This window comes from Cervus canadensis, chromosome 7 (genome assembly GCF_019320065.1).
Source record: "Cervus canadensis isolate Bull #8, Minnesota chromosome 7, ASM1932006v1, whole genome shotgun sequence".
NCBI lineage: Eukaryota > Metazoa > Chordata > Mammalia > Artiodactyla > Cervidae > Cervus > Cervus canadensis.
In genome coordinates, this window is record NC_057392.1 from 27,911,848 (window position 1) to 27,934,413 (window position 22,566).

The following is a 22,566-nucleotide window of genomic DNA, read 5'->3' on the forward strand; positions in this document are numbered from 1 at the left end:
ATTCGGTGGTGATGGTAGTTTAGTCACTAAGTCTTGTCCAACTCTTGTGACCCCATGGACCATACATAGGCTGCTAGGCTCCTCTGTCCATGGGATTTCTCAGGCAAGAATCCACGAGTGGGTTACCATTTCCTCCTCCCAGGGATCTTCCCAAACCCAGGGATCGAACCTGGATCTCCTGAACTACTGGAGATTCTTCACTGACTGAGCCACCAGGAAAGCTCCTTTTTAGTTGTAAAAGAAGCCTGAATTCTAACTCCGGGAAGATGGTTCTTTGGGACACTAGTCCACCACTTCTCAGTCTCTGGGATTCCGAATAAAATCCCTATTCCTTTTCACAACAACTTGTCTCTCGGTTTGTTAGCCTGTCATGAGACTGGCAGTGGGAGCTTGGACTCAGTAACATTCAGGATAATTGGTGGAAGGTGTTGGCAGATTTAGGAAGAACAGGTTCTAATAGGCGTTCACATGTGTCTTCCTGAGAAGTTTCCAGCTGTAGGAAGGGTCTGAGTTACAGATCACGGAGCATGAACAACCTGCAGGGATCCTCATATTCTGAACAAAAACCGCAAAGGCCCTCACCCTTCACGGGATCCCCCCCCAACGTCCACCCCCTTCTTGGTGCCCCTTGCCCTCATTCTCTGCATGAAAGTTGTTCACGAAAAGAAACCAAGTAAGCAGAGTTCTGCAAATCACGATCCTCAGAAGGTCTTGAAACTCAAGATAAAAGCAGTCAGTGAATTCAGACCCAACCCCAAAGATGTGAGAAAAAGACTTGAACACGTGGTGGAGCATGAACTAAGTGCCTGCCGCCCAGGCCAGCCTTTCGCCGGCAAGTAGCGATCACGGAGGACACCAGAGCAAGCAGGAAATCTAAAATTAGGTTTTACTACCTGTAACGGAGGATTTATGGGATGGTTTAACTGGGAGTCTCAGGACTAAAACCCCAAGTGGGGAAACAAAAACATCTTTCTGGACATACCTAGTCAGCCCGCATGCACTCCACGACCCTCCCACCTAACAGTCCCGAACCTGCAGGTCTGCAGCGGGGACACAGCCGGGACACAGTTCCGCCTCCTTCTAACCCCGACACATCCCAGAGCCAAGAGTACAATAGTCTCCGGTCCCTTTATTTAAGGGGCAAAACGCTTTCTTGTGGTAGAACAGGTCTTCAGGCCACACAGAAACTCAGAAGGAAAGTTATGACCAACCTAGACAGCATATTAAGAAGCAGAGACATTACTTTGCCAACAAAGGTCCGTCTAGTCAAGGCCATGGTTTTTCCTGCAGTCTTGTATGGATGTGTGAGTTGGACTATAAAGAAAGCTGAGCACCGAAGAATTGATGCTTCTGAACTGTGGTGTTGGAGCAGGTGGTTCTGCAAAAACAAAAGGACCCATGTGACCAGACCTCTCCTGAAAAATGGGGCTTCCCAGGTGTCGGCAGTGATAAAGGACCCACCTACCAACACAGGAGACGTAAGAGACACAGATTCAGTTCTTGGGTCTGGGAGATGCCCTGGAGGAGGGCATGGCAGCCCACTCCAGGATCCTTACCTGGAGAATCCCCATGGACCGAGGAGCCTGGAAGGCTACAGTGCAGATTTGGAAGGAGTCAGACACAACTGAGCGACTAAACGCAAGGGGATTCAACTCGCCAACTTCAGGTCCTGCCAGTCTTGTGAAGGCTTCTGTTTAGGTGTGCAGCCTTCCCCTACATGAGCTGTAGGTCCCTCAGCCTACAGGAACCCCAGAGGAAATCACACTGAACACAGCCATTTTCTACCTGAGTAATTGGCAATAGAGTTAGAGTCGGTAAGACTGGGGTCCTCCAGGGACTTCTCTGAGTGTGGTCTAAGAAGAGACAGCTTATCCTGAATTCTAGGCTCTACGTGAAGGGTTATCACAATACTGACAGGATTATCATACCACTGTAATCTCTGCAATAGATTATACACACAGTATGCATAAAATCTACATACTAGATTTTATATATATGTGGGCTTCCCTGGTGGCTTAGCTATAAAGAATCCGCCTTCAAAGCAGGAGACACAGGTTTGATCCCTGGGTTGGGAAAATCCTCTGGAGGAGGGCACAGCAACCCACTCCAGTATTCTTGCCTGGAGAATCCCACGGACAGAGGGGCCTGGCGGGCCACAGTCCATGGGGTCGCAAAGAGTGGGGCATGACTGAGGCGACTTAGCACTCGCACACACACGTGTTTCATAGTCAGCACTCTCGATTAGTAAGTTCAAAGAAAATTCCCCAGAAAAGGCAAAATGAAGTGTCAACTCTAGCCGAGGAAGATGGGGCACAGAGCTTGAAATATAAATAAGTGTTTATAGGCATACATTCTGGTGTGTCATCTAATCGGGTCCTACTACTGAAAAAAAAAGTCAATAATGATATGATTTTGCCACTGTGAGAGCAGTCACAGTCTGGAGAGCCATTCTGGGTGATTTTTAAGGGCACCCAGATCTGGTCTTCACGCAACCACAACATAGCATTTGGTCAGTTCTCATGTTTGGTTTTCAAAATCCCAACTGTGTATCACCGCTGACTCAAACTAACGTTTATCTGTAAGGAATTAAAAAGAAGTCCCGTGTAAAGAAGAGGAGGAACGCCAAGGACCGGGCGCTTCTGTAACTAAACGCTACTTGCTGGGAGTTATGCTATGCTACCCTAAGTCGCTTCAGTCACGTCCAACTCTGTGACCCCATGGACTGCAGCCCACCAGGCTCCTCTGTCCATGGGATTCTCCAGGCAAGAATACTGGAGTGGGTTGCCATGCCCTCCTCCAGGGGATCTTCCCAACCCAGGGATTGAACCCGAGTCTCTTATGTCTCTTGGGGTAGGCAATGGCAACCCACTCCAGTACTCTTGCCTGGAAAATCCCATGGACGGAGGAGCCTGGTAGGCTGCAGTCCATGGGGTTGCGGAGAGTCGGACATGACTGAGCGACTTCACTTTCACTTTTCACTGTCATGCATTGGAGAAGGAAATGGCAACCCACTCCAGTGTTCTTGCCTGGAGCATCCCAGGGACGGGGGAGAGTCTGGTGGGCTGCCGTCTATGGGGTCACACAGAGTCAGACACGACTGAAGTGACTTAGCAGCAGCAGCTCTTATGTCTCCTGCCTTGGCAGGTGGGTTCTTTACCACTAGTGCCACCTGGGAAGCCCGGCTTGGAGTTAAAGTGAAAGTGTCAGTCGTTCAGTCGTGTCTGACTCTTTCTGACCACATAGTCTATAGCCTGCAAGGCTCCTCTGTCCATGGGATTCTCCAGGCAAGAATACGGGAGGGGGTTGCCATTTCCTTCTCCAGGGGATCTTTCTGAGCCAGGGATCAAACCCGGGTCTCCTGCATTGCAGGCAGATTCTTTACCATCTGAGCCAGCAGGGAAGGGAAGCTTGGAGTGAAGCATGTCTTAAAATGCAGACAACGACAGAAAGAATCCACGGAAGTGCACCTTCTACCTTCCAAACGCACGGCACCGACAGCATATCAGAGGCAGGGCAGAATGAACAGCCAGACTCTGCATCACGTCACGGGGTCGGAGAGGCCCAGGACCAGGTACCCACATGGACCTCCTATCTCAAGGGAAGCACATCTCCCAGCGATGTTCCAGAAAGAAGCAGACACCCAGAAAAGACCATGACTCCTCCTAACACCACGAGCTGGAGGGAAGCACTGGAAACCACCTCGCCTCCTCCTGGCCCTAGCACCATCTTCTGAGACACCTCCGCGCTGAAAGAGTGAAGGCAAAGAAGCGAAAGTGCGGGCTGAAGCTCAGAAGACGAAAGATGAGGCAGGGAGGGGTCCCAGGAGCCCTGCGCACCCAGGGAAGCCACAGGAGCAGAAACAAGAGGAGCCACAGGCCACGGGCGCAGGCACGGACTGCTGGACCGCAAGCCTGCCAACTGGAATCTGTCTTGCTGGATCTGAAACATCAATGCCCACGCTGATCGCCTCGACCCCTTTGAGAGACCCACCTTCTCGAATCAAAACGGTCCCTCCGGGTCCTTTGCTCTGGATGGACCGGTTCTGTTCTCAGTTGTGGCCGAATGTCACACACACAATGAACTGTCTCTTTCAAACTGTCCTAGCTGAAGAAGAAAAAAACAAAACTTCACCTCTGGGCCTTCTGCACTCACAGAGATGTATTCATCATTTGATTTTTCTAGAGGAGAAGGGACGCTGGATACTCATACTGGCTGTGAGAACCAGAAATCTTTCAGGACTGCTGGTGACGAGGGGAAACTCAAACACTCTGAGCTTCTTCCCAAACCCCTCTGGTTTCACAGCACGCCCACCCCTCCCTTCCTAAGAATCTGGTTTTTTTTTCCTTCGTGCAGTTTTTCCTATTTTCGGCATCCCCGGGTCCCTTGGAGTAAGCGTCCCGGCAGCTCCAGGCGTGGGCGGGCCGCTCAGACAGCGCTCAGAACACTCACCCTCCACCTCTGAGTCAGCTGCCTGTTCATGGAAATACTATTCAGTGATCATTTTCATAAAAGTCTGTGCTGGGGTGGTTTTGTTTCTCTTGACACCGACCCAAGTGTTTTTCTCTTTCTGATTGAATTTTGGTTTCAGCTCAGAGTGTCTTTGGGGTTGTTTGTTGTTTAATGTATTTCCATTTTTACTGGAGGGGAAACAAAGTTAGTGCCAATGGGTTCCAGCTGTATCCATCGGGCGCACGACCTGTTTCTACATTCACGACGACAGGGACGCGCTGTCTGCAGAAGCCAAGCGGGGCTGATCCTGCCCAGATGGGGAAGTAAAGGCACCCTCTCTGGTGCCTTTACATGAAAACGGTTCCTGGTCTCTAGGAGGTCTTACGATTCCTATTCCTGGGGGTATTGCTTTTGCAACTCAGGAGTTTCTGCAGACCGACTGATCACACACACCCTAAGTCTGCTAAACACCCCACCACCTGTTCTCCTGCGGAGAGCATGCAGTCAGCAGCAGTAGTACACGGTCAGTGAAGCCCTTGGAGCTGCCGCCTGCCTTTGCCTTTGAAATTAACACATCATTGTAAATCAACTACATACTTCAATAAAAAATACAATTAAAAGTGGCCTTTGCTTTACTACTGTGAGTTTCAGACCACTGTGGACTCAAGGGCTAACATAATCCCCCAGCAAAACGTCCTGACTCTCCGGAGCACCTGCCCTCTTTCAGTCCTGACTAACATCATGGACTAGTATCTGTCATCTTTTCTCTTAAACAATCAGCATCTCTCCAAGTGAAGCCATGTGTTCCCAAAGGGGCTAAAATCTGTTCTTGGAGGATGAAAAAATGTCTTACTCTTTCATGCATAAAGCATAGATACATGCAAATGCACTTATACATGTATAGGTCTAATGTAAAATTCCTAAACCAATATGCTATATATCCGTGGCATTAAATATTCATGTGGGAGAGGAGTGATTAGAGGGAAAAATGTATGAAAAGGCTCCTGAAAAGGTTGGAAAGACTCTTTAGAAAAGGTTGAAAAAGACTCATTTAAGCCAAAGGGTTAACTGCATCACAAAATAGCGTTACTTCTTGATACATTGAGCACAGGTGCTTCAGTGATAAATACATCCTGTCTGCATTTACTCCAGTCTGTTTAGGAGTCCTCAAAATTATTTCTTTGTAAATTGGAAACTGAAAGAGTTATATTACGTTGTTGTTGTTCAGTCCCTCAGTCATGTGGGACTCTTTTCCACCCCAGGGACTGCAGCACGCCAGGCCTCCCTGCCCATCGCCAACTCCCGGAGCTTGCTCAAATGCATGTCCATTGAGTTGGTGATGCCATCCAACCATCTCATCCTCTGTCGTCCCCTTCTCCTCCTGCCCTCAATCTTTCCCAGCAGCAGGGTCTTTTTTTCAAAGGAGATACTCTAGCCAACAATTCACCTACAGGTCTCCTCTTATGCCTCCTCTTAACGTTTTAGAAGCCAGTGGGTATTGAGCAGGAGAAACAAAACCAAAGACAAACCAAAATATAGAAATGGAAAGAGACAAAGAGCAGAGACTCTGATGCAAATGAAGCAGATGACTGTACTTATATGAAAACAATGACCTATTATTTTTTAATGTTACAAACTATAAAGATCTCCCAGAGTATCTTTTCATTCTGTATTAAGTATTCAACAGAGCAAACAATGTCTTCCTGCCTTAGTCTACTAAGAATCTTGCTTATTCCAAACAGGAAGAACGCACTCAACTTTCTCAAATACAAGATGTGCCATTCTTATTTTTACTTGCTTGGAGCAAAAGCCGAGAAACAGCATTAAATCCTGCTTCCTTCGCCAGGGCCATATAACAGATTCTCATCCTCATATCCACTTGTTGAATCTTCTTTCACCTGGGTTGGTTGGGTCAGAGTTTATTCCCTGCCTTTTGGAGAGGTGCCCTCTATGTCTAACAGGGCCATCTACCATGCGCCTGATTTTCTGACCTGAACTGGCCGTGCCCTTGCTGGAGAGAGAAAGAGAGTCCTTTTTACCCACAACTTCAAAGATTACATACACCAGCGTCACAGAATACAGAAGGAACTCGGCGATGACCTCAAAGGGTAAATTTATAGAACAGTAAGTGGGGGACGTTTTCTGCCCTAAAGCTCCCAGACCGGGGCAGACTTCTATGAATAATTTTCAAAAATCAGGAAGTCCGTGAAAACCCTCTGTGTCTTGAAAAGATTGCACGGTGCTCATCGAATCTCCAGTGGCTCTGACTCCCTCCCCTCCTCGGAGATCCTGGACCAGAGTCCTGACGGCCGCGGCCAAAGAACGCAGGCACCTGCCTCCAGCAAATCCATTCCGATTCCCCCTCATTCCCAGACACAAATTTCCATGAAAACCAGACACGGGACAGCAACCAGGGGCAAGATATTCCACAATCGCCCCACTTCTGCAGCCTGGTTTCATTAGGCTCACTGGCGTGGTTCTGTCAGCCCCTGTGCGTGCTCACCGCAGGTGACACTCTGCTGACGCTTCGCCCAGCCATGCTGTCTGGGCACTTAAGGAAATAAGACCCCCTGCAGGAGCGACAGGGGCTCTGGCGGCAGAGACGGGCGATCTGTGAGTCCAGAGGTCAGCGGGACATGGAAACGCTTAGCATCGCCTTTACGAGGTGACTCTGCTGGGTGTGACTGGCCCTGTCATTGAACCCACCCACACATCCCTATAGCCTCTGATAGCTGTTGAGCCTGGAGCCTCCACAGCTGACATGCTCAATCCAAGTTTGTAAACAGAGCAGTGTGCAAGAGCACACTTCAGCCATCGCACACCCGCAAACACCCGGCTGGAGAAGCCGGTGGGGAATCCACACGGGGCGGGGGTGGGGGTCCCCATCACCAGAGCTGCCCCAGCCCGGAGCTGCTGCCACGAGCCATCAGTCACTCAGCAGTTTGTCTCCAGGGTCTTACTCAAGAAGCGGTCAACTGTAAGGACCCCGGGTGGAAGCAACCGGACCTCAGCCTCCCCTTCCAAGCCACGCTGCCCATCCGAGAGGCAGGGCGCCAGCGATGACACGGTTTTTCCTCCGAGGCCTTACACACACGTGGCTCCCATCACCATGGTCTCGCATTCCCTCTGTGTTTAGACCACTCGCATCGCACGTTCTCGTATTTACACATGTTCACTGAACGTAACCCCGAGTGAATTATTTAAGAAGGCTTAATGTGCTTCAGACTTCTCAAATACCATTTAGACTTTAAATTGAATTTGCACTCCCGTGGGGAAAAGAGTGCTGAGCCAGCCGTAGGACGTCCCGTGGACGAGCAGGAGGTCTCGGAACAGAACTGCAGGTACCCCGACAGCTTCTCACCTGGCAGCCGATGCCCCAGGTCGAATGAATCAGGACTGAGCTACAAGGTTTAAATATGTTGCCCGCCTTTGAAAGCAGGAGAGCCCCACCACACGCCTCACAGACCACAAACGTTCTCACGTTCTGGCTTATCCTTGGCCGATCCACAATGAAGCATCAGACAATAAGAGATGCGTCACATGCAGACCAGCACACACAGCCCTGTTTGGGAGTTCTGTGTTTTCCGGTTTTGTTTTTTTTTTTTTCTTTTAATAAATCACAATATCCTCTCTCTGTGTTCAGTTGCCCTGAATTAGGTGTTAAGATTCTGTGCAGCAAATTAGAGTTGAGAAAAGGCCCATGTTTTATTTAACAGAGTTTTGCTTTGTTTGCGGTAAGCACTGCCCATCAGGAAAAATAAACCAGAACAGGGGAGTTAACATTCCCTCCGGCTCGGGTGGGGATGGACACAGAACTACCTAGAAGGCCCAGGGGAATCAGAGAGAGAGGGAGGTGGGAGGGGGGTTCGGGATGGGGAATACATGTAAATCCATGGCTGATTCATGTCAATGTATGACAAAAACCACTACAATACTGTAAAGTAATTAGCCTCCAACTAATAAAAATAAATAGGAAAAAAAAAGAACTACCTAGAAGGATGCCCAGACAAGGATTCTGCTGCAGACCAGGTCCTGAATTGTACACGAACTTCTTATTCAGGGGAAACTCTGGGAGACCGTGAAGGGCAGGAGAGGCTGGCGTGCTGCAGTCCACAGGGTCACAAAGAGTCGGACACGACTGAACAACAACAAAATCATTCACACGGTAAAAGGGCTGAATTGCTCAGTGACTACATTACACAAGGTCCACCGGTAGTCACAAGCAGCATGTGAGTGGGGCGACTGACTTTGTAAGACGTGCCGTGAACCTCAGTGCTCAGCACAGAAGAAAGGCCCGGGTTGGATGCGCTCTGCCTTCATGGAATCCGTGACCATGTGGTCTCAGAAGCTAATTCCGTAGCAATCCATCTGACAATTATCTTTTCTTTCTCTGGGGCTCCAGCACCTCAAGGATGCTATTCTTCAAAATGATCAACTGCATTATTCTCAAGACACTGTCTGCGTGCAAAAAATGACGTATGTCATCCTGCCAACATCACCCTTAAACAGGGAATACTCAAGATGTTTACACCTAAGGTTGTCAGAAGACGATTCCAAGAAAAAGAGCGCTATTTGCCACCAGGCATACAAAGTTCAGTGTGAAAGCAGATATTTGGTTTTGCCTTTGAAAAGCATGAAGCGAGTTGACAAGAAATCATATATTCGTGATCCCTCCAACTTGAAAACTGCAGATCTGATACTATACATACCGTGCTAGTGTTCCCTTTTTAATTGCTATTATTTCTGGCTCCAGCATGAGCTACTGGGTGATACTGCCAAGAGGGACATGAAGTCACAAAAATTCTATGCCTGTGATCAAGTAATACAATAGACTTCACAGCCACTAATTATATTAAATCTGAATTCCGCCGCTGAATATTCCTGACCTGCACAGTCCAATACAGGAGCCTCTCATGTGGCTATTAAGTATGTGAGATACGGCCAGTCCAAAACAGAGATGTGCTGTATGTAAACTCGGCTTCTCTGGTGGCTCAGTGGGTAAAGAGACAGTCTGCAAAGCAGGAGATACAGGAGATGTGGATTTGATCCCTGGGTCAGGAAGATCCCCTGGAGAAGGAAATGGTAACCCAACATTCTTGCCTAGGAAACTGCCATGGACAGAGGAGCTTGGTAGGCTATAGTCCATGGGGGTCGAAAAATAGTCAGATACGACTTAGCAACTAAACCACCACCACCTATGTAAACGACACACCAGATTTTGAAATTTAATATAGGAAAAAAGGTAAAAGAGTTCATCCACAGTTTTATATAGACAATACTTGAAGTGATAATATTGTGGACACACCGCCGTTACATAAAAGAGATTATTAGGATGAATTTCATCTGTCTCTTTCTCCTTTTATAACGTGGCCACTAGAAAGCTGAAAGCTACAAGCTACATGTGAGACTCGCGTTCTACTCCCCCTGCCCAGCACCCTCTGACCTCCTTCCTCCTGTTGTCACTTCTGTAAATGGACCCTCCGCTCTGACCCAGAGAACTCCCGGCAGCACGGGAGATCCAGAGGCGACCCCCCAGCTGGGTTCTGCCTCTGCTCTGCCTCTGACCATCTGGGTAACTCTGGCCACGCCGGTCCCTCGGGAGCCTCACTTTGCTACTCTGGAAAACGGGGGCAATAAAGCCTCCGCCCTCCCAGAGCTGTGGTTAGGACACCCCCGGGGCAGCAGGGCTCCCACGTCTGCGTCTGCACCGTCTGGTGGGGGTCCAGGTCAGCGAGCGAGCTCCAAACAAACATCACGTCTCCCTCCCCTTTGGCAGGATTCCTTCACTCCCCACCTTTTTTTTGTTAAGATTTATTTATTTCTGGTTGCACTGGTTGCCGCACACAGGTTCTCTCGATGCAGTGAGCGGGGGCGACTCTTCACAGCAGTGCGTGGGCTGCTCACCGCGGCGGCGTCTCTGGGTGCAGAGCACAGGTTCTGGGGGCACATGTGGTTGTAGCGTGTGGCGGTCACAGAGCGCGGCGGTCACAGCGCGGCGGTCACAGCACGTGGCGGTCACAGCGCGTGGGCTCGGGCTCAGCAGCTGAGGCTCTTGGGCGCAGTTGCTCAGCTGCAGGTGGGATCCTCCCAGACCCAGGATCAACCTGGTGTCCCCTGCACGGGCAGGCGATTCTCAACCACTGGGCCACCTGGGAAGTCCTGCTCGCTCCCTACCTTTGAACTTCACACTTGGGTTCCTGACATAGATGTCTATTATCAGTCCTCCCAATGCCAGAGGTCGGGCCGTTCCAGCACCCACCCCCGTCATCCAGCTCGCAGGTGGCACGTCCCACACCCCAAGCACCACCCCCAGGCGGCCCCCCATGATGGGAGGGTCAGGGGGAGCCCCCATCCAGCCCGCCATGGCCAGGATCCGCCCTGGTGCAGCCCCAGGGCAGTGACCTTCGGGAAGCGTTTTCTGATCTTCCCCTGGCACGGTCGAGATTACTTTTTGATTGTCGAACTCCAATGAAGTGGGTTATTTTATTCACACCCCACCCTGTCCCGTAAAAGGACTGAAAGCGATCCACAAGGATATACGCGATATGACAAGGATTTATTTTGTTTTGCTTTAAATCCTGAAGTAGATGCAAAATAAAGAGCAGAGCTGAGACTAAAGGGAGTCAAGGAAAGAAACAGGAAGGAGCTCATAACTCAGCCGTCCACCATGCGGGCACGGGGTCCTGCACCCAGGCCCGAGCTGGGCGCACGCAGGCCGCCACACTGGCCGGCACCCGACTCACACAACTGCCCCTGAGGCTGAGATGAAAACCGAAGCTCTCCCCGGAGGCTGTGAGAGAGAAGGACCTATGGATGAGATACAACTTCCCCAACACTGACCCACAGCAGGTGTGAGGGTGGCCTCTCATGAGGCCCAGGGAGCACGTGAGCATCTCCTAGGGACCACTGCCCCCCACACTGCAGAGCCCAGGGCCCTGGCTCACTGTCACACTGGTCTGGTTCAAGCAGGTGGCACTGCTGAAGCGACGCTTTCATCGACCTGTGCACTCACTCCTTTTGAGACCCCCACGGCCTGTGCACTCACCCCTTTCTAGACCCCACGGCCTCCATATTCACCCCTTTCTAGACCCCACGGCCTGTGCATTCAGCCCCTTTGCAGAGTCTATGGCTGTGCGTCCACCTCTTTCTAGATACCGTGGCCTGAGTTTTCATGCCCCTTCTAGATTCCATAGTGCGTGCACTCACTCCCTTTGCAGATTTCAGCTCCTGAAGGCCTGTCCTGAGGCTTCCCCACAGGGCTTTGCACTGAAAGGTCAGCCTGCCCTCCTCGTCTCCTCCTGGCACTGGCCTTGCCGTGACTCAGAATGCCCCTCCTCTGCCAGAATCCTGAACCTTCCAAGCCTAGGTCAAATCTGACCTCAAACACGCGTCTGCCCTCTCGGCACTCCCTGACTCTCCTGCGTGAATTTCAACCTGTGGACATTTATCCCAAGGATGCTGCGTTCAGGGTGAATGCCATTAGCTGTTTGGAGTGACAAGGGCTACAATTTTGTTCACATGTTGTCCGTACAACTAGTTGAGCAAAGAATAACCCAGGCAGGACACTAACAGCCAGCGTCGGCGGACAGGCCAGCTCTGGAATGTTGTGGCTTTTCCATTACATTTGCAGTTGTTTTTCTAATCTGTAGGTATGTCCAGTGCCTTAACAGTCTCTCTGTGATCCACGTTCCCATCTCTTTTAGGACTTTAATAGGTAATCAATGAATTCTGATGGGGAAATGTGTTTCCAGGTTGTTTAAATGAAATAAAGAAAATTCAACATGGTATACTACTTCATGTTTGCAGAGAAAAACTTAATTGCAAAACCTAATTGCAAATGCAATCTTAGCATTTACACAGATGTAACCCCCTTCTGTCTCCTGGTAGTTTACTGTGGCTTCCACATGCTTATAGGGTGATTTTCTGGACTTACCTCCAGTTTTCAATTTGGGTATAGATTACGTAGGAGAAACTGTTCCTGAGGGTGTTCTGTTTAATCACCTATATTTACAAGTCTTACAAAGCTGCAAAAATCCCTCAAAGTCTATCATGAAATAGGATTATAAACTGCTTCCAGACCTGATCCCATTCCAGCTGTTAAAACCCTCTCTGTTTGACCCAGAAAGCAGCAAGCAACAATCGCTTTTCTCTGTTTGAATGGCAGGGTTTGGGGTGGAGTTTCAGAACTTAAACACAGGTAATATGCAGACCTAACACCCCTTTCTCCAGAAAAGACTCACCATATTCCCTGGGTCTGATCCTCATTGTTATTATTTCTATTTTAAAACCCTGGAGTGAAGTACATTTTCCTGCCAGGATCAAACAGACTAGGAAGTACTTTTGGATCCTGAAGAAGCAAATTTTTTTCCTCCATTTTTGCTTATTCTGTCTTCTTGCTGCAGTAACTTGCACTCCAAAAAGAGCCAGCCTTGCACAAGACACGTTTGAATTTGGGGCAATTATAGACTCAAATTTGTACATCCTGCAGAGGGCTCGCATCAGCTTTGTGAGGTTACATGTGATTTTAATGAGACTCCATTCTTCTTCAAACGAGGTCTTCTTAAAACGTTCCTAAGTCGCCCACTGGTATCTTTTCAAAATGCTTTTTTACCTTATTTCCCAATAAAAGAAATCTCAACTTTCTAACATTTAATTTCAGGTTTTATGTTGAGACGGTAAGTGCACATGGTTTGTTCCCGAACATTTCACATTACTAGCACACACTTCACCTATTATTTATTTACATCCAGCTCAGTTCTTTGTAGGTTCCATGTTAAGAATCCTGAAATTGCCCTTGTTCACTCCCAGGGTCCCAAGGTACCGCCGAGGTCCCCTCCCTCCCTCCAGGCTCCTCATTACAGCCTCTTTCAATCTCTTCTCAAAAGCCTGAGGATCCTACTGGCTCCGGCAGGCACGGAATTCCCAGCGGCAGCGCAGAGGGAAGGCAGCAGCGCTTTTCCATTGCCCGGTCCAGTCCATCGATTCCATGGAGGTAACAGGTCGTTAACAGACATTGTAAGATCCTGGGTTTCCCCCGTGGTTCAGAAGAGACACAGCTCGACATGCAGCTTAGTTCACACAGAAGGGCACACCCCACGACCCGAATCCACCTCCACAAGGCTGCTGATGACTTTGCACAAAACTGCTCCTGCCTCAAAGGTGGTAACACAAACCTCCCAGCCCGGAGCACAGGAAAAACATGCACACGCGTCTTTTACTTCCCAACTTAACTACTTTTGTAAAGCTCCCAAAAAATCCATAACCCACATTTCCACTCCGTCACGGAGAGGACGAATCTCCCCACTGGGAACAGAGAACCGCTAGGTGGAAATATGACAACGTGCGTTCATCCCAGCGCCAGGCTGAGCCCCTGGGTACCCCTGCACTCAGACTGAGGGGCAAACACCCTTCTTCACTTTTAAATGAAGGTCTGGGAACCTCTGCCAAGCCCTTCATCAAGCGAAAGTAAGGGTTTCTTGGTTTTGAAAAATTACTGTAAATGTGCCTGTATTTCTCCCCACCCCTCCTTTTTTTTTAACCATTCTTTAGGTTTTCTTTTTCTTTTCTTTTTTATGATTTATGTTTTCCTTCCTAGAGGTTAGAGGGCTGCTTTTCTGTCCCAGAGTAGGTTTTCCTGGGGGAACAGTTATTGAAATAACAGTAGCACTAAAAGGAATCCCATGTGAGACACCGATGTGTGAACATCTCATTCCCACTAAAACAGTTCAAAATTAGATGGTACGCTGAACCAGGAGGCAGCTACAACGCTAGGTTTTTCAAAACCCTCGGACATGCTAACGGTTTATGCTAGATCGGATCTCCCATCAAGTTCTTCAGGGTTATGATTTTCAGAAGTGATAAATTAACTCAAGAGGTCTATTTTACACACTATAAGGATATTTCCAGCCTCACTCACGGTCATTCTGAAACAGAAAAAAAGGCACAGAACTCAACTTCCTTTGTTCAGGCTTCTGACCACGCACCGAGTCAAGATAACTGAACCCCCTACTTTCATTGTTAAATTACGGCTTCTCATACGCAATCAGGGTCTTCCAAATGATGACATGCCACTGTCAAAATAGAAGAACTTAAAAGTTACTTTAAATCTAAAACTCAGGCCCAGCGCTCCATTTTTAGATGCACCCTTTAATTACTTGGTGCTGTCGACATCTCACTTACACTTAAATTTAGCAAAGTAATTTTAGACCACTCGCCTTTAGATCACTTCACTACCTTCACTGGATCTGCAGCATTGCAAACGAAAAGCACCAAATCCTCTGTCTTTTAAATACTCAAATGTTTGAAAGCAGAAAAGGTGAAAAGTGAAGAGGGCAATATTTCCCCCTGGCTATTTTGAAAAACTGGAGGGGATGATAGCCCAACCACTGCAGACTTCTGTTGTTTTTATCCACAGAATTAACTGCCTTGAATCTATAAATGTGAGAAGATGTATACTGACCATGCACAACATCCAGCCAATGAACTGCTCCTGAGCCAAGTGAGGGCGCAAACAGGAGCAAGGAGGATGCCCTCATGACGTCAACAACACAGGGGCGTCTGGGAGACCTCGTGGGTAAGTGTCACCAGCTACTTCAGGGACTTCTGAAGTCCCCCCAGCGACTTTAACAGACACTGCTACCAAATCGAACATCCACTGCTCCCCCGGGGTATCAAAACCTGCCGCAACCGTGTCCAAAATACTTGAATCCCTCTTATATGCCAAACTACTTGAACCTTGGCAACTCCAAAAGTTTGAAGAGTTTCAAAGTCAAGGTGCAGGCAGATGATAAAAGAAAAGTTGTATTTTGAAGGATGATATATCCTGGGAATGCCCACATGTCCTTACCCTTTGGGGAAAGAAAATGGAATTCTCCTCCTCACCTGGAAAAGCTTGGCCCTGAGATGCAAAGGGTGACCAAGCCAGGAGGTGGAAAAAGACCTGCGTTTAGAGAGACCAGCCCCCAGCTGAAACACAGACTTGCCTCTCAGCGCCACAAGGCCAGGACTCTGCTCATAATGACTGCCTTCTGATCTCAGTTACCGGGACCACATCTCACATCCCAGGCCCCAGCAGGCTCCTTGGCGGCGGGGGGGGGGGGGGAAATCTCTCTGTTGACATCTCCTGAACTGAGTTCTATGAAAAAGCAGGCGGCACCAACATTTATTCAACGTGACACTGTCTTCCCACCCTCCACATCATATGACTGACGCTGACCTGCTCCGGTTTTTCACTGGGGAATAGGAAAAGATCTTTGGAACATGAGTTCCTCTGTCTTGTGAAGAAATGAACCCCCCTTTTATTTATTTTTGTTGTTGTTTAAGGACAGATAACAAGGAAAAACTAGACCTGATATTAATGTTAGAAAAAAAGTTTAAAGTCTATTACCTACTTATAAAATGATATATCCCATACATGCACAATGCATAAAATTTTAGAATAGTATGTAAGTTCAAAATCAAGATTGACATCTTTCAAACAGGCTTTACTTCTTATTTATATATCTGGCACCCCACTGGGGTCTCAGCCTCTACCACAAACAAAAGAGCTGATCTTATGAGATTAGAAACGCAATAAGATTTTTAATATCAAAACAAAACCTAAGAAGTGGCCGGGGGCAAAGCTTATAAACACGTGTACATGCAGCCCCATTACATAATCAAATGGCAACCAAGAATTTTCAAAAATTTACCTAAAGAAGACACTTCAGACTAAACCACCAAGAACTCATCATGAGAGAATAGATATATGGAAAACAAAATATCACAACGCTACCCCACATTTTTAACAGGAAAATAAAGTAACTATACAGTGACAGAAGAGAAACCAAAATTTTAAGTGTAACTGGAATTATATATCCTTAAATAACTCAAAGAGATGTAATACCCATTTGCTAATTTAGTGTACTATCCAAGTTACCGATTCAAATGGAAACTTGGGTTACCAGACCACAAGAGGATCTGTGATATGTCTAGCACTCACAAAGCCTTTCTTCAGAATTAGAAAACTTCGCAGTAGTAGCCACAAGTTTGCACAGCTCATCCTGTTTCCCCTAGAATCGCCATTTCAATAGCATGATTAGCTCGTTCATAATTTGACACACAATGAATTAAATCGTCTGGTTAGGGTTTTCACATAACTTCTACTGCCCGCTCTTCCCACTGAGACAGCCAGTGCCAGGTGCAGCCAGCACTGCAAGGGTTAAGCCCAGGAATGTGACAGTTCTCCCGGTGATAACCGGTCAAGGGCTCTAAGCTATTTGCAGAGAACTGAAAATACTGAAAAAATAATCTCAATGGTAAATAAACTCTATGCGCCACGTATGTCACTAGGGGAAGACTAAAATTGTTTTTTAAGTCACAGTGAAAGTTTTCTGAACTACAGAAGCTCCAGAAACACGCGCGGTGGGAAAGCTGTGGCACTTAGGAATACGAAAGGATAACGAAATTACCATCATCCCAAGGAAGAACTGCATTACGTTCACACCAGCATTAAAACTGTTTATCCATTGTATGAGGCAGTGTAGTCTGCTGTTAACAATAGCATCTAAATCCTTTAAAATGTTAAAAAATAATTCTATGCGATACCTTTTGTAAAATATCTAGATAATATATAACTGTGATACAAGGACGTCGTATTTCAGACAGAAACCAACAAGGCTAGCTGATAGATACACGTATAATTTTTAAACATGCCAAGTGTCTCCAGTAAGCGGTAAAGGGGAGGCACATAAACGTAACAGCTGCAGGCCGAGGTGTCAGAAGGGGAGAAGCTCAAGATGCAGAGAAAAGAGAGGAAGCCGAGGTCCAGCAGAGCGCGGTGCGGGCGCCGTCGGAGGGCGATGCCACCCACGGAAGGACTGAGCGGGCAGCGACAGCCAAGCCCACACCTGGTCTCGACTCTCAGCCGAGCGTGGGCCTTCATTCAAGCCTTACTTCCATTCCAGACAACAAATCATCGCTGGCTGCGAGCCCAATCGAAGCCCCCGCGCTCGGCTTCCCTAGCCCTCGCGGGCAGTGGAGGTCTGCACCCCTCTCTATCCGTCCGGGGCGCCTCCCGGCATCACACACCCCATCCGTCCCGGCGCCGTCGGAAAAGCCGGGTCACCCGGCCGCCAGCGTCCCCGCCGCGGGAGCCGGGCAGGGCGCACGAAGCGTGGGACTTACCGAGAGGCGAGCGCCGCCGTCGGGGGAGGGCGCGCTGCGCACGTGGGTGTCCGCGCGTGTCCGCGCCCGCGTGTGCCGGCGCGCGTGCCTGACTGGGGCCGCCGCCGAGCCGGGCGGCACTGAGTCCCTGCGCGCCGACGGGCTCAGCCCATGGTGTGGGCGCCGGCCTCCCGGAGGCCCCGGCTCCCGCCAATCGCCGAGCAGGGCTGCCTCCCCGACGCGCAGCTCCAGATCCGGGAGTGCGCGCCGGGGGCGGGGCGGGGCGGGGGGCTCAGGGGCGCGCGGGGCGCGGGCGCGCGTGTCCAGGTGCGCCTGGATGTGCGCGCGCGCGCGTGTCCAGAGGCACGTGGATGCTGCGCGCGCGCGTGCCCAGGGGCCCGTGGATGCTGCGCGCGCGCGTGTGTCCGGGGGCGCGCGTGGGTAGGCCAGCGCGCGTGTCCGGGGGCGCGCCCTCGGGCCGGGGAGCGCGGCGGCGCGGGCAGGTCCGGACCCTGCCGGGCTTTGGGGACGCGGCGGGCGGCTCCGAGGAGGAAGAGGAGGAGGAGGGGGAGAAAGGGGAGGAGCGGAGCCTGGGACCGGAGAGCTGGAGTCCCGGCCAGAGCGGCGGCGGGAGGAGAACCCAGGACGCGCGTCCAGGAGCCGAAAGGAGTGAAAAGCCGAGCACGGGCTGGGGCCGGCGAGGGCCGAGCGGTGGGGAGATGCCGCGGAAGTGCTTCCTCCCCGGAACTTAGAAGTGATTTCCCCCCCGCCTCAGCCGTTACACACATTACAAATAATCAAAGTTCAAACCGGTTGTGTCGGAAGAAGGTGAAAATGACCGCTGGGGCTGCCTCGGATGCTGACGGGAACTGACATAAATGCCGCCCTCAAGTTAAGAGACGGCGATGCCGGGTGCCACCGGCTTCGGTCACACCTGGAGTGTGACCTGGTGCGCGTCCTGAGAGCCTGGGGAGGGGGTGGAGGGGCTCCGGAGGCGCGGGGCGCGGCCGCTGGGATGCCGAGCCGTCCGGGAGACTGCCGGGCGGGCCGGACAGACGCAGGGACCGCAGCCCTCGGCAGCAGGGTGTCCCCAAGACGCCGCCTCCGAAAGGGGGAGCCGCGCGCGAGGTTTGGCTCCTCCGGTCCGGCGGCCCTGAAGCCCTCCAGATGTTACCGTTTTTAAGGGAATTCTGACTTCAAAACCGCGCTTACCTGGGTGCTTGCTCTCTTCACCATGTCCCGCGGGCACCGTCACGACTGTCCAGCGTGATCGCTAGGAACCCATCCCAGACCCTTCCCTTCCAGGCTCTCCCCTTCCAACCAAGTGAAAACTACTTGTGTCTCTCCCTCTCCAAAGTTTTTAACAGCCAAGAATTTCAGCAAACAGCCAGAAAGTTAAGTCGCGCCCCCCCCCCACCCCCGCCGCAACCCCAAGGGAAGGGAGCGAAATAAGCACTCCTTTAATTTGAAAAATAATAATTAAAACTCCCTCAACTTTTAAGGCCGGGCAACATAATCTATTAATTGGTCGCTATTAACATGCCGTTTTATTGACCATAGCACACAGAAGTCTGATTGTGAAGGAGGAGTGTTTTCAATGAAAGTGGAGTTATTTTAGCTGCAGACGTGTTTACATTTCTGTGGTTTAGTCTATAACTTTCTCTTTCTCTTGCTTCAGAATTCTGCTCCATGAAGCAAAGCCCTTAGCTCCCAGACATTCCAAAAAGTCTGCCAAAATAATAGAAAAAAAAAAAGAGAGAGAGAGAGAAGGAAGAAAAAACACACGGAGACCCCCAAGTCTGGGTCAGGCTCAGGGTTGTAAGTGGGCATCAAGAGTATACCCCCTCCCTACACAGTTTCCAATTTTTTAAAAAAGCCCTTTAGTGCTTTATTTCCTGTTTGCTGGGGGGAAAATAGGATGAGTCTAAGCAGCTGAGTTTAGAAATAGCCTTCTCTAGGACCTATAGATTCTGAGAGGTTCTTTAACCCTACGGATGCCAAAATGAGATCTTTGATACAAAAATCTACCATTCTGCCCTCTCCGAGGAAGTGTTTCTCTTTTAAAGGGACAAGCCTCACAAGCTACAAATGCATTCCTAGGAAATTTCTTAAACAGGCACACCACTGCACATGGGACACAAGCCCACCTCTCCATAGGTGGGCAGAAGATACCAATAAAGAGGAAATACTGAAAACAGATTAAGTTTCTGAGAAGCATGCAGTCCTTTTCTCTCTGAGGTCCTGGTACAAAAAGCAGAATGTATATTGAAACATGCGTTTTAGTAATAGGACCATATCAGTTTTTACAATCTGTGCTAGAATCGTCATTTGCAAAATTGACTGACTCCTTTGAACTGCTCTGTCGGTAGTAGTAACACAGAACAGTAGGAACACAGAAGTCTCACTGCCATTCACAAGATCTTAAAAAATAGCCAACCTGCCTTCCCCCTTAATTGCATATTTTGGTTTCTTTTCTTTAGAGCTATTCTCCAAAGAAGCCCCGGATCCAGGTAACCTGACTGTATTTTGAAATCTTCCTCTTAGCCACTCACATCCAAAACACGCCACAGGGAGCCTTTTATGATTTTGTTGTTTGGTGGCTAAGTCACGTCCAGTTCTTCAAGACCCCATGGACTCTCCTCTGTCATGGGGTTTCCCAGCCAAGAATGCTGGGATGGATTGCCATTTCCTTCTCTAAGGGGTCTTCCTGACCCAGGGTTCGAACCCCCATCTGCATTGCTGGTGGATCTTCATGGCTGAGTCACCGGGGAAGCCACCTTTATGATTTAGAGGAGTGCTTTAAAGTAAATTGTTTCTCCGCCCCCTTCCCCGACCACTGACATCAGGAGCCCACAGCAATGACTCTGCTTCATAATACAACATTACCCTAGCAAGTTTCTTCAACATCATCACTAGGACCAAGTACTCTGATGATATAGAATGATACTGGAAGTAATATACTATGTTAGTATGTTAGTAATATGCTAACAGAGGAGCCTGCTTTATGAATAAAGAACTGTACTTTAATAGCCGAGCATGACTTCAACAATCCAGGTTACCGCTGTTGAGAAAAAAAAGCATGAGTTCAGAAAAAACACAATATTTGAACCAATGTCATCTGTGGCTCCCTTTTGACACTTTTCTCCCCTTCCTCAAAATACACCCCACAGAGAGAGGCATCACAAGCATGCCCACCCCTCACACATTTTCCAGAGCGGGGTGGTGGGGAGGAGAAGGGGGAGAGAATTGTTTTGTAAAAAACAAAATCTTGTGGCTGAGACCACTTTCAAAGCTGAGTCTATTAACGGTGAAAAATCTTAGAACAAGCAATAAATGCTGGAGAGGGTGTGGAGAAAAGGGAACCCTCTTACACTGTTGGTGGGAATGCAAACTAGTACAGCCACTATGGAAAACAGTGTGGAGATTCCTTAAAAAACTGGAAATAGAACTGCCATATGACCCAGCAATCCCACTTCTGGGCATACACACTGAGGAAACCAGATCTGAAAGAGACACGTGCACCCCAATGTTCATCACAACACTGTTTATAATAGCCAGGACATGGAAGCAACCTAGATGCCCATCAGCAGATGAATGGATAAGGAAGCTGTGGTACATATACACCATGGAATATTACTCAGCCATCAAAAAGAATTCATTTGAACCAGTCCTAATGAGATGGATGAAACTGGAGCCCCTTATAAAGAGTGAAGTAAGCCAGAAAGATAAAGAACATTACAGCATACTAACACATATATATGGAATTTAGAAAGATGGTAACGATAACCCTATATGCAAAACAGAAAAAGAGACACAGAAATACAGAACAGACTTTTGAACTCTGTGGGAGAAGGTGAGGGTGGATATTTCAAAAGAACAGCATGTATACTATCTATGGTGAAACAGATCACCAGCCCAGTGGGATGCATGAGACAAGTGCTCGGGCCTGGTGCACTGGGAAGACCCAGAGGAATCGGGTGGAGAGGGAGGTGGGAGGGGGGATCGGGATGGGGAATACGTGTAAATCTATGGCTGATTCATATCAATGTATGACAAAACCCACTGAAATGTTGTGAAGTAATTAGCCTCCAACTAATAAAAAAATAAAAAAAAAAAAAATCTTAGAACCAAGAATCTCAGAGTTTTGCAAAGTTAGGACACCATCTCCTCCAACTGATTGTATCTTGCAGTTGCAGTTAGGAAATTTTTTCTCTCATATAATCTAATCTTCACCCTCTACCAGAGCATTCCCTTCACGTTGGTCCATAATCAAGGTCAAGGGCAATTTCCACCAGTTAAATTAATTAATTTGAGAGGCCAACACAAGAAATGAAGACTCATTCACTCTCTATGCTATGGGACGGATAGGAAATACGATCATTTAAAGTTCATAAAATATAAGTTAAAAGGAAAGATTTTATTTAAAAAAAACACCCCTTGACACATTCCTCAAGAATTAGCATTTTTAAGTATTTCATACATGAGATGATCTTTCTGTATAAAGTTTTGTGGTCGACTTAATTCTTTCTGAAATCTCTTTTATCTGAAAGATGTTTCAGATTAATTCAAGTATTTGTTACTGGAGAACGTCAAGCTCTTGGTCAACGAAATGTCCTGCATTGCGTTGTCACACCTGTTAAATATAAGCCTCCTTTTCTTTTGATATTCGGAGAAGGGCCTTAAAAGGTTTACATCCTTCAATATGGAGATTTAATTGCTCTACCTATAATAAAAAGTAATCCCTATAAAATTCAGATTGTGGACATTTCAAAGCCAAAAGAACTATTGGATTGGGGTGTAAAGGTTGCAGTTCAAAAAGCCTTCCCCGTTCAAGATCACGTGCGTGGAGTTATGAGTTATAAACTCCTGGTTATCATTTTGTAGGTCTGGTTTTTGTAGTCCTTGCAGGGAGCGTCTTTGAGCTCACTTTATGGCTTAGCAGTTCTGCGCGTTATATGTGGAAAGGGGAGGGTG

The 22,566-nt window shown here is 48.5% G+C and overlaps 1 protein-coding gene across 2 annotated transcripts in view; it reads right to left on the reverse strand.

The window, feature by feature from the left end:
• The window catches only part of ERG (ETS transcription factor ERG), a 315,796-nt gene extending 296,866 nt beyond the window's left edge, over positions 1-18,930 (reverse strand). Inside the window, exon 1 of one of the 2 annotated variants that reach the window (XM_043474737.1) lies at positions 18,805-18,930. The gene's annotated coding sequence lies outside the window, so the exon portion shown is untranslated. Of the gene's footprint in view, positions 1-17,613; positions 17,814-18,804 lie in introns of those variants that run through there. The other variant, XM_043474736.1, reaches the window with a different exon arrangement.
• Between the last annotated feature and the right edge of the window lie 3,636 nt (positions 18,931-22,566).